The sequence below is a fragment of the Sapajus apella genome, unplaced genomic scaffold, assembly GCF_009761245.1.
Source record: "Sapajus apella isolate SASKATOON/1434 unplaced genomic scaffold, GSC_monkey_1.0 scaffold4, whole genome shotgun sequence".
NCBI lineage: Eukaryota > Metazoa > Chordata > Mammalia > Primates > Cebidae > Sapajus > Sapajus apella.
The window spans coordinates 140,106-149,869 of NW_022436944.1; positions in this window are offsets into that span (position 1 = coordinate 140,106).

The following is a 9,764-nucleotide window of genomic DNA, read 5'->3' on the forward strand; positions in this document are numbered from 1 at the left end:
AACCAGTTTATTTAGTTGTAAGCTATTCCGTGCTTATTTACTTTTTATTTTCATTACAAGGCCTTTAGCACAGTCTTCTGTAAATGTTTCAGCCTTGTTTGGAAGGGGAGACACCTCAATAAAAGCAGCACCCTTTAGATGCCACCTGGTGGCAGCAGCGGAGATGGAGCAGTAAGATCCTAGAGTACCTGTTAGAAATGCAGATGTCCAGGCCTCCTGCCCTCCCCTAGACCTTCCTCCTTCTGGAAGTGAGGCCTAAATCTCTGCATTTTGAAGACATGCTCACTGCAGTTTAAAAAGCACTGCCTGGTCTGGTGTAGTGGCTCACACCTGTAATCCTAGCACTTTGGGAGTCCGAGGTGTGTGGATCGCTTGAGGTCAGGAGTTCAAGACCAGCGTGGCCAAATGGCAAAACCCCATTTCTACCAAAAATACAAAAATTAGTTGGGCATGGTGGCACACACCTGTAATCCCAGGTATTCAGGAGGCTGTGGCAGGAGAATCCCTTGAACCTGGGAGGCAGAAGTTGCAGTAAGCCGAGATTGCGCCACTGCACTCCAGCCTGGGCAACAGAGCGAGACTCTGACACGAAAAATAAATAAATAGCACTGCCTAAGGAGAAGCGTAAGGGGAGGTGAATTTTTCCCTCCTTCATGTCTACCTTGTAACCTTGAGATTTGATTTTGTCCAAGAAGATGGCAGATATTTTTTCTGGGGCAGAGGTAATGTTTATTGCCTGATTGTATCACATGGCATGATCTAATAAAGGCACATTTGGCTAAATGGTCCTAATGATTTGGACCTTTGCCCAAGGCCTCCGTTTCAGCTCTGTTGCTCACTTATGCTCCTACCTGAAACTTTGGCAGGCTTGTTTTGTCAATAAAGATGTGGACCAAGACCCTGTAAGTGGGCCATTTCACAGTCATCTTCTAGCCTGTCTTCCTAGTAGCCAACCGCAGGAACAGACTGTTCAAGTGCATAAAAGGAGACATGTAGTGACACTCAGCAGGGAAGCAGGTCTTTTCTAAATAAGCAGCTTCATTGTTTTCCTTCTCTGTGTGGTGTTTACAGCGTGGGAGGCTGACCAGCTGAGTTGACTCAGAAACAGAAAGAAAAATCAGGGAGCCGGGAGCTGGGGAGTTGGCTCAGCCTGTGACTCACTGCGTGGTCTGTGGTGAAGTCATCTATGACCCGCCCTCCACCCTGACAGCTTGTAACAAGAAGGCAACAACACTACCCTGATCTGTAAGCTTAGGATGATAGGATCATGGATTCTGGTTATTCAAAAGCAGTTTGCAAATTCCAACATGAGATAAGTTTGCCATCTGGGAGTAGAGGTGAGGAAAGGAATGCTGGACTGTTGTTGAGCCACGTGTGCTGTTGTTGGAAAAATATTATTCCAGTGTCAGACCAGGTTTTAAGACTTGGCTTTGACATTAGCCTAACTGTATGATCCTGAGCAAGTCCCCTGACCTTACCAACCATAAGTAAGGAAACTTAATGCAAAAAGTGAGATAGGTTAGGTGACATCTACGGTCCTCTTGATGACCCTAGGCCTGTCTAGCTCCTTCTGAGTTCATTCAGAAGGCAATCACCTTTGCTCCTTCCTTCAAGGCCTTTCAGAGGTAGTTTGGTCTCAGAATAGGTACCATAGAGCAGAATAGGCTCCATGGTACCTCTTGTGTCCCCTCATATGTAATTTAAAATTAAAGCACTATGAAGCTTTATAAGGCAAGTGTTAGAAAGTACAGTAAAATTCTCATTTTTTCCTGCAATGACTGATTTGAAGTCTTTTCTTGGGAATAGCAACCAGATTCTTTAAAAACAATTGTTTTGATGCCTCTGATTTGCAGGAGACAAGAATATGTGTTTTTTTAGCCACCTGGTTAACTCAGCACTGGAAAGACCATCTTGCTGTCTCTGCAGGGATTCTGCTGGTAATTGAGCCTCCACCACCAAGAGGAGATACCTCTGCTCAGAGAAGAGGAATTGGGGTATAAGGCGTGGAGGAGAAAGGAATTCAGGAAAGTAAATATTCAATGATAAACCAAACCCCATGGTCCCAGCTCAGGTTCAGATCCCAAGTCCTTGTTTTGATTCAGATAGCTGGGAAGGGAGCGGTGTCTGTCTCATGGGCTCCCTCTTCCCTACCCTAAACCCAAGCTGGCTGATTAAAAAGATTCTGTGCATTATTATGAGAAAATATCAGGTCAGCAATACATCTTATTTTATTATTTATGTATTTATCTATTTACCGAGACAGAGTCTTGTTCTATCACCCAGGCTGGAGTGCAGTGGCACGACCTCGGCTCACTGCAACCTCTGTCTCCTAGGTTCAACAGATTTTCCTGCCTCAGCTCTATGGTACCTATTCCACATCCAAACTACCTCTGACAGGCCTTGAAGGAAGTCAGAGCAACAAATGGTGCTCCTGAGCAAAGGTGATTTCCTTCTGAATGAACTCAGAAGGAGTAGCTGGGATTACAGGTGTGCACCACTACACACGGCTATTCTTTGTATTTTAGTAGAAATGGGTTTCACTGTGCTGGCCAGGCTGGTCTCAAACTCCCGGTCTTGTGATCCACCCACCTCGGCCTCCCAAAGTGCTATTACAGGTATGAGCCACTGCTCCCAGCCCCAGGTCAGTAATATTCTTGTCCTCATCAGGAGGCCTTTGGTCAGGTCCTTCAGGTTATGGGACTGTCAGGTGGTACAAAGAAGAGAGTGAGGAAGGCCCTGTTGATTCACTTGAGGCCTGCACCTCCAGCGTGGGGCCTCTGAGTTCCTTTTCTCTTCCCATTGTCTTGCCTTTCTCTTCCCTTGGAAGTTCTCTCACACTTGAACAGTTCCTCTGCCTTCTGGGCTGAGACTTATCCTTTCCTCTGAAGCAGAAAGCAAACAAGGGGTCAGTCACTGGCCAAGATCCAGCCTGTGGGGCATGGCCAAGAATCTCCCTTCATTATATTCCTAGTTTCTGCTATTTAGGACCCAGTGGACAGAGGGTCAGATGATCTCACCCAACTGGCTGGCTGACAAGGATACTGATTTTCTGTAAAGTTTGGGGTATCGAGCTGGGGTCAGGGAATGTGATTGGAGCCCAGGGATGGAGAGTCTTTCTTACTGAGGAGCTTGGGGGAGGACACTCTAAATAATGTTAAACAGGAGGTGCAAGATGAGATGTGTGCTTTAGCAAATTACTCAGTATCGAAAGCAGATTACAGCCAAGTAGTCACAGGGAGATGTAATGGTGGCCAGAACGGGGTAGTGTGAGTGGAGATGGAAAGAAGTATATCAATTCCTGAGATTTGGAAGGGAGCACTGGCTAGTCTAGGTGATTTACTGACTATGGAGATAGGAGTAAGGGAGAGAGAGAAGGTTTTTAGTTTGGACAAATGAGATGATACTGAGACCATTCATTACACTTGGAAACACAGGTGGAAGAAGTGTAATTTTGTCTGGGAAGCTGATATTGAAATGATGAGTTTGATTTGACTATATGATTTCAAGGTATCTTTGGCATGTTCAAATATAGATTCTATTAGATAGTAGTATACATTTGTCTGGAATTTATTTTTACTAATAAATTTCAGACAAGTGTATGTGTAAGGGATTCTAGACAAGTTAGGATAATGAGGTTGTCATGAGTGAGGACTGAATGAGATAGTGTACGAAAGCCCTTAGCAAGTGGCTAGGCCATAATAGATACTCAATAACTCTTGAACATTGAGGATTAAAGAAGCAGAGTTAACTAATATTACCTATACAAAATGTCTAGTAAGGTTTCTGGTGCAAGGACAGCACTCAGCAACTGTGTGTTTCCTTTTCTAAGGATCTTGTCATTAGGGTTGGAAGGGACTTCCCAGGGCCCATCAGTGGCAATGAGAAGGCAGAGGAAACCTCAGATGAGCTTTGCAGCTCCAAGTGGGACCCTGGGCAGGAGGGGAATAGAGCAGTGGGGTCTGTGCCTTTGATGACTAAGGGGGAAGGGCTGTGCTGGTGGGAAATAATCAAATGATGTGACTCCACATGGTGGGCTTGTGCTGGGCTTGAGGAGACTGACACCTTGGGAAGGCCACAGCAGGTGCCTGCTGAATTCTTGGAATACAAAGGACATCTGCTTGAGTCAGGTTCATTGTCCTTTGGGAAGACCTATGTGAAGCAAGTTATTATTATGTTTGCTAATCATGAGACAAGATATTACCAGCCACAAAACACAGGTGTTAAAAGCCTGGTGGTTAAGAGCACGGGTTTTGGATTCAGGCACACCTGAGGTTGAATCCTGGCCTAACCACTTGAGCAAGTGGTTTATCTTATTCATAAAAAGGAAATAAAAGTGCTTACCACCTAAGTCTGTTGTAATTCATAAGTAAGTTAATATATGTAAGGCAGCTGGTACAATACATAGCATATAGTAAGTTTTTAATACATAGTAGCTATTGCTATTACTGCTGAAACACAAAAGCAGTTGAGAGGAGAATACTATCTTATTTCCTGTTTCCATTCTGGGTGATTGTTTTCCTAGGAGATTGACTATTAGAGGACAATGATATGACAGCCAAATTTCACAACAAATCCAAAGGTATAGGATTCTTACCCTTGTCCATATCTTCCTTAAAGCACAACTCATGTGTGAACCTGTCTTTGATTCAATTCCTCCTTCTTTATGTTCCCTTAGCCTGTTTTTTAAATTTTATTTTACCTGTATTATGACACTTCACAGGCTGACTACATTATGCAATGTAATAATCTTGAGATCTGTTTATGCATCAAAGGGCATGTTGAGTGTCCTTTGGAGAAAGTACTGAGTTCTAGTATCTTTTTTTAAAAAACCAATAATGTAAATAACTGAATGGAAAGTGTGTGTCCTGAGTGTGTCGGCGTCAGTATGAATCAACCAGGTACCTCACAATTTGGAAGGGGTGACCGGAAAACAATGAGAGAAGAAGGTTGATTTGAAACTGGAGTAAATGCTTGATACGAAAGCTAAGGTAGCCCTCCAACATGCAATCTATGAAGTGAGAGGAAAGTAGAAAACAGCTGTAATTTGAACAGGGGTCAACAGTGCAAAGCTGCTTTGGAAATTTGCAAGATACAGGGTAGGGCCAAACATGAATAAAGTCGTAAATATTCTGATCTTTTGGGATATGTGTATGTAGGGCAACACCAAATTATTAAGGGCAATTATCCTAAACATTGATGAATATAAGGAAGTTAAATGTAGTGAAGAAAAGTAGAAAATGAAAAAGAAAACATGAAAAACAGGAGAAGGGAAAAGGAGAATGAAACAAGAACAGAAGAGAAGAAAGAGTTGGCATTTTAGATGCTAAACAAGAATTTCTCAATTTAAAAGCTATTAAAAGTTTGATAAGTGTTATTAAAAGTTTCTCAATTAAAAGTTTGTGACATGAATGAAACGATCTCCTTCATTGCCTTGAAAGCCACATTCAAATTGAAGTATGAACACGAAAAGACTTCTTTGAGTCCTAGCAGTCCATGATGCTTGGCTTTCTGGCTTGTGACTCTGAGCAATACTATATGTTTCTAAAAATCAAGATCTTAAACCTTGGAGCTTGAGTGGCTAATGCACTTTTCAAAGGACTCATATCAGATTTCTGGCTCTCTCATCCTGTGATCATCATTCAATTACATTTGCCAAACAGCCTACAGACTAGAAACAAAGGGACCAGCTGTAATAGCAACAAGGGCTCCTCCTACCAATACTACCCTAGTTTTTCCCCAGTATGGACTTTATTTCAGGTTTCAGAGTCTTCAGAGTACAATCTGGATGCCACTGGAAAATGCTGTTCCTGTTATTCTGTTGTTCCTTCATAGAAGTCCAAGGATGAACCGGGCGTGGTGGTGGGCGCTTGTAATCCTAGCGACTCGGGAGGCTGAGGCAGGAGAATCACTTGAATCTGGGAGGTGGAGGTTACTGTGAGTTGAGATGGTGCCATTGCGCTCCAGCTAGGGCAACAAGAGCAAAACTCCATCTCGAAAAAAAAAAAAAAAAGTCCAAGGATGTATATATACCTGAAAGTTTTATAATGCACTGTCTTTCATTCTGTGTCCAATGAGTAGCCTGGCATGGACACTGTGGCAGCCTCAGTTCCCTGGGACAGAGCGTGAGAACTGGGCAGTTAGCCCTGTGTAAAGAATGGAACCTGATTCAGTTCTGAAACATTAAAGGGTCAGTATTTCTTGCCAGTAATGGTTCCTGCTGGGATGCCTTAGAAGGAAATCTTATAGAATGGACGTTAGAGGATTGGATTCCAAGCCTGCTGCTTGCTGAGATAGGGTGGATAGAACCACAATACATGCCCAGGTATATGCAGTGCCAGTGACCTCATAAACAAATCTAACTTGTTATTTTCAATAACACTCTTAGAGTGTAACAAAATCACCAGAGGGACTGTGCTTCTGAAGGAATGTGTTTCCAGCTGTGGCTGCTGCCACATGAAACCCTACCTGATACTAACAATAATACTCTGCAATCCCATTTCATGAAGTTATATATTTAAAAAAATTTCCTCTGTTCCTAAGAGCCTTCTGTTATCCTGCTGCCAGTCTCAGGAGTCATCCCTCCCTCTTTGTTCTCTTCATCCGTGCCTCTTGCCCCCCACCATATAGCTCTACAAATATAATTTTCCTTTACCAACAGTCCATGCTTTCACTGTGCCCCAGTTAATGTTAATAATTTCCTTTGGTGGTCTCATTACCTCCCAAATTAAGCTTCCCGTTGCATTAATATTCAAGCTTAAAATGATTTGGAAACTAAGCCTATTTTTCCACAAGAGCAAGATGCCTGTTGAAGTAACAGTGTGAGGTTGAATCTCTTTGATGAATGCCTTTTATTAACTGATTAGACTGGATTTTACTTCCTGCCTAAAGTCAGAGCCAAGGAATCTGAGCATGTCTAACCATCTCTGCTTTTCTACCTGATCTGAAAATTGTGGCCTAACCCTAATGTGTTTTCCTCTCTCCCTGGTATCCGTCTTGCTTCCCAGCCGCTCCCTGGTAACTGGTTCAGCTTTGTGTGGTGGTGGTGAAAGTTACATTTCTATGGAGAAATGCAGCAGCATGTAGCAGAGTGGCAGAGAAGCTTTATTTAGACTTTGTTTATTGACCACATAACTTGGTTTTTAGGGGAATCCTGTGATTGGTATTCTGAGCATTTTCTGAGTTGCCTCATCACTGGGTCAATGACTTTAGCTAAAAGAAATAGAAAAGGAAATTGGTTCTGTCTCACTGAGCTTACCGGAGTGGAATGTGGCCAAACCACTGAACACCACTGAGCTTCATTCCTCACCTGTAAAATAGAGATAAATAATAAAACTTGCACTGTGTGAAGATTAAATAAGACAATGTATATAAAGTAAATAGCATGGTGACTGAGAGGTCAGCATAGTGCAATGAGTAAGAGCATGAACTGGAGTAAGACTGTCTTCTCCAAATTCTCCCTCAGTCTGTTGCTGTCTGTGTAGTTTGGGGCTAGCCAAACAGCTGTGCCTCATTTGCCAATCTGTAGAAAGGGCAATCATAAAATTTACCTTCTAAGATTACAGTGAAGGCGAAATGAATTAGTGAAAACTGCTGAGAACCATGCCTGGCACACAACCACAACAAACACTAAAAGTGTTTGCCTAAAAAAAAGTGTTTGCCATTATTATCAGAAAATACTGGTATTATTACAGCTATTAAAATAAGCCGTGGCCTTGAAAACACTGTCCTGAAAAGCTGATACAATCAAAATGAAGCAGTAAAGGTTTAACCTTTGGTCGTGCGTAGCCTAAGATGTTTTACTTACTCTTTCTTTCTTTGCCAAAAGGAAATAGAAAATTCAGAGATGATGTTGACTTAGGGAGACCGTCTGAGGAAGGAAGAAATCCCAGGTGACCTGGCTCTCTTCACGTTCCTCAGGAAGCCCGCTGCTTTCAGGAAGACCTCCACAAAGGGGAAACCTGACCTCATAATTGAACAAAGCTGATTTTTAAACACGGGAAGCAAGGGCTAATGGGGTGGTTATGAGGAGTATTAATCCCCTTCAGGGAGAGAATTTAATATAACTGAGGTCACAGGAGACAATCTCCAATATACCCATTAGCAAATTAGTTTTTTGTTTATCTTTAAAAAAGGGCGGAGTCGGTTCAAAAGTATGGTGGAGACTGATATGTTGAGGCAGTGCAGTATTTGGAGAAACTGCCAAGAACATGTGAAAGACCACACATAACTATTTTATGCCCCTGTAAGATCCTTGCTAGAGCTTGATGGTACCCATTATTTCATTTTTCCTTATGTTTTAAACTTTCAGTAGAACTTATAGCTATTATTACATATAAGAGGTATCAAGTATCAACTATGTTATCAACATGAACAGTGAAAAGCTATTTTCTTAAACCTGTGTGAATCTTACGTAGCTTTTAAGAACATGTGTCCCAAAAATAAAAATAAAACCTTGTGTCCAAAAGAACCATCCTATAGAGTGGTCCGGTGTAGACAGTGAATTAAGAGCCATCTGGGTTAAGTGCCTTTGGGAAAATCACTTCTCTGAATTGTAGTTTCTACTTCCCCTGCTTATTCCAGAGGGTTACTGTGGACACCAAGTAAGGTGACGAATGTGAGAAAACACTTTTTAAATGCAAAACGTTATGAAAACGTGTTATAAATGTAAATTTATAAAGGTGAGATTGAGATAAAGAGGGAGTAAGAAAGACCTCAGTGGGTGAAAAAGGAGGACGAAATGTGAGGAAAAAAATCAATTTACAAGATATTCAGGCATAAAAGAAGGCAGTTGGGAAGTGAAAAGATACATGGTAAATGAATAACAATAGACAAGCTAAAAATAAGTCACATATATCTGTAAGATGGAATATTATGTGGGTATGAAAAGTTAGGCTTATGAAGTATTTGAATGGCATGCAAAATACTCATAATGCTAACTAAAAACAGATACAACATTGTATGTGGGAAGAAAATGCAGCCAATTGTACGAGAAAAGTATTAAAAGAGATTGGAAGGAAATATGGTAAAAATGCTTGCCTCTGAGTAGTAAGCAATTAGAAGAGATTGTTTCTATTCTTTCTGAAAATTACCATTTTCTTCAGTGAACATGAATCACTTTTCTAATTAAAACTAAGCTAAACTAAATTAACAACAAAAGATAGGAGAAAAGCTAGATCAAAGAGGTATATGAACTAGAGTATCAGGAAAATCCTGAAGCTTCTTTAGGCCTGAATGTGTAATTTGTACCTGAAAGATCAAATATAAGTACTTTGTTACCCCACTTAAGAGCAGTTCATCGTATAAACAATAGCTTTCAATTATACGCTGCTCATGTATATGAGGAACTATCTAATTTTATCATTTTTCACTGATTTTATTTCTTTTTCATGGTATATATTTTTAAGTCTTACTCTATTTCAATGGTTTTTGGGGAACAGGTGGTTTTGGTTACATGGATAAGTTCTTTAGTGGTGATTTCTGAGATTTTGGTGCACCTGTCCTCCAAGAAGTGTACACCATGCCCAATGTGTAGTCTTTTGTCCCTCACGCGCTCCCAGTCTTCCCCTCGTGTCCCCAAAGTCCATTCTTAATGCATCGTTCTTATGCCTTTGCATCCTCATAGCTCAGCTCCCACTTATTTTTTGTTTTGTTTTGTTTTTGTTTTTTGGTTTTTTTTTTGAAGAGTGATATAGTTTTATTTTTATTTATTTATTTATTTTTGGTTTGGCTCAAATCTTCTTTTCTTCTTTTTTTTTCTTTTTTTT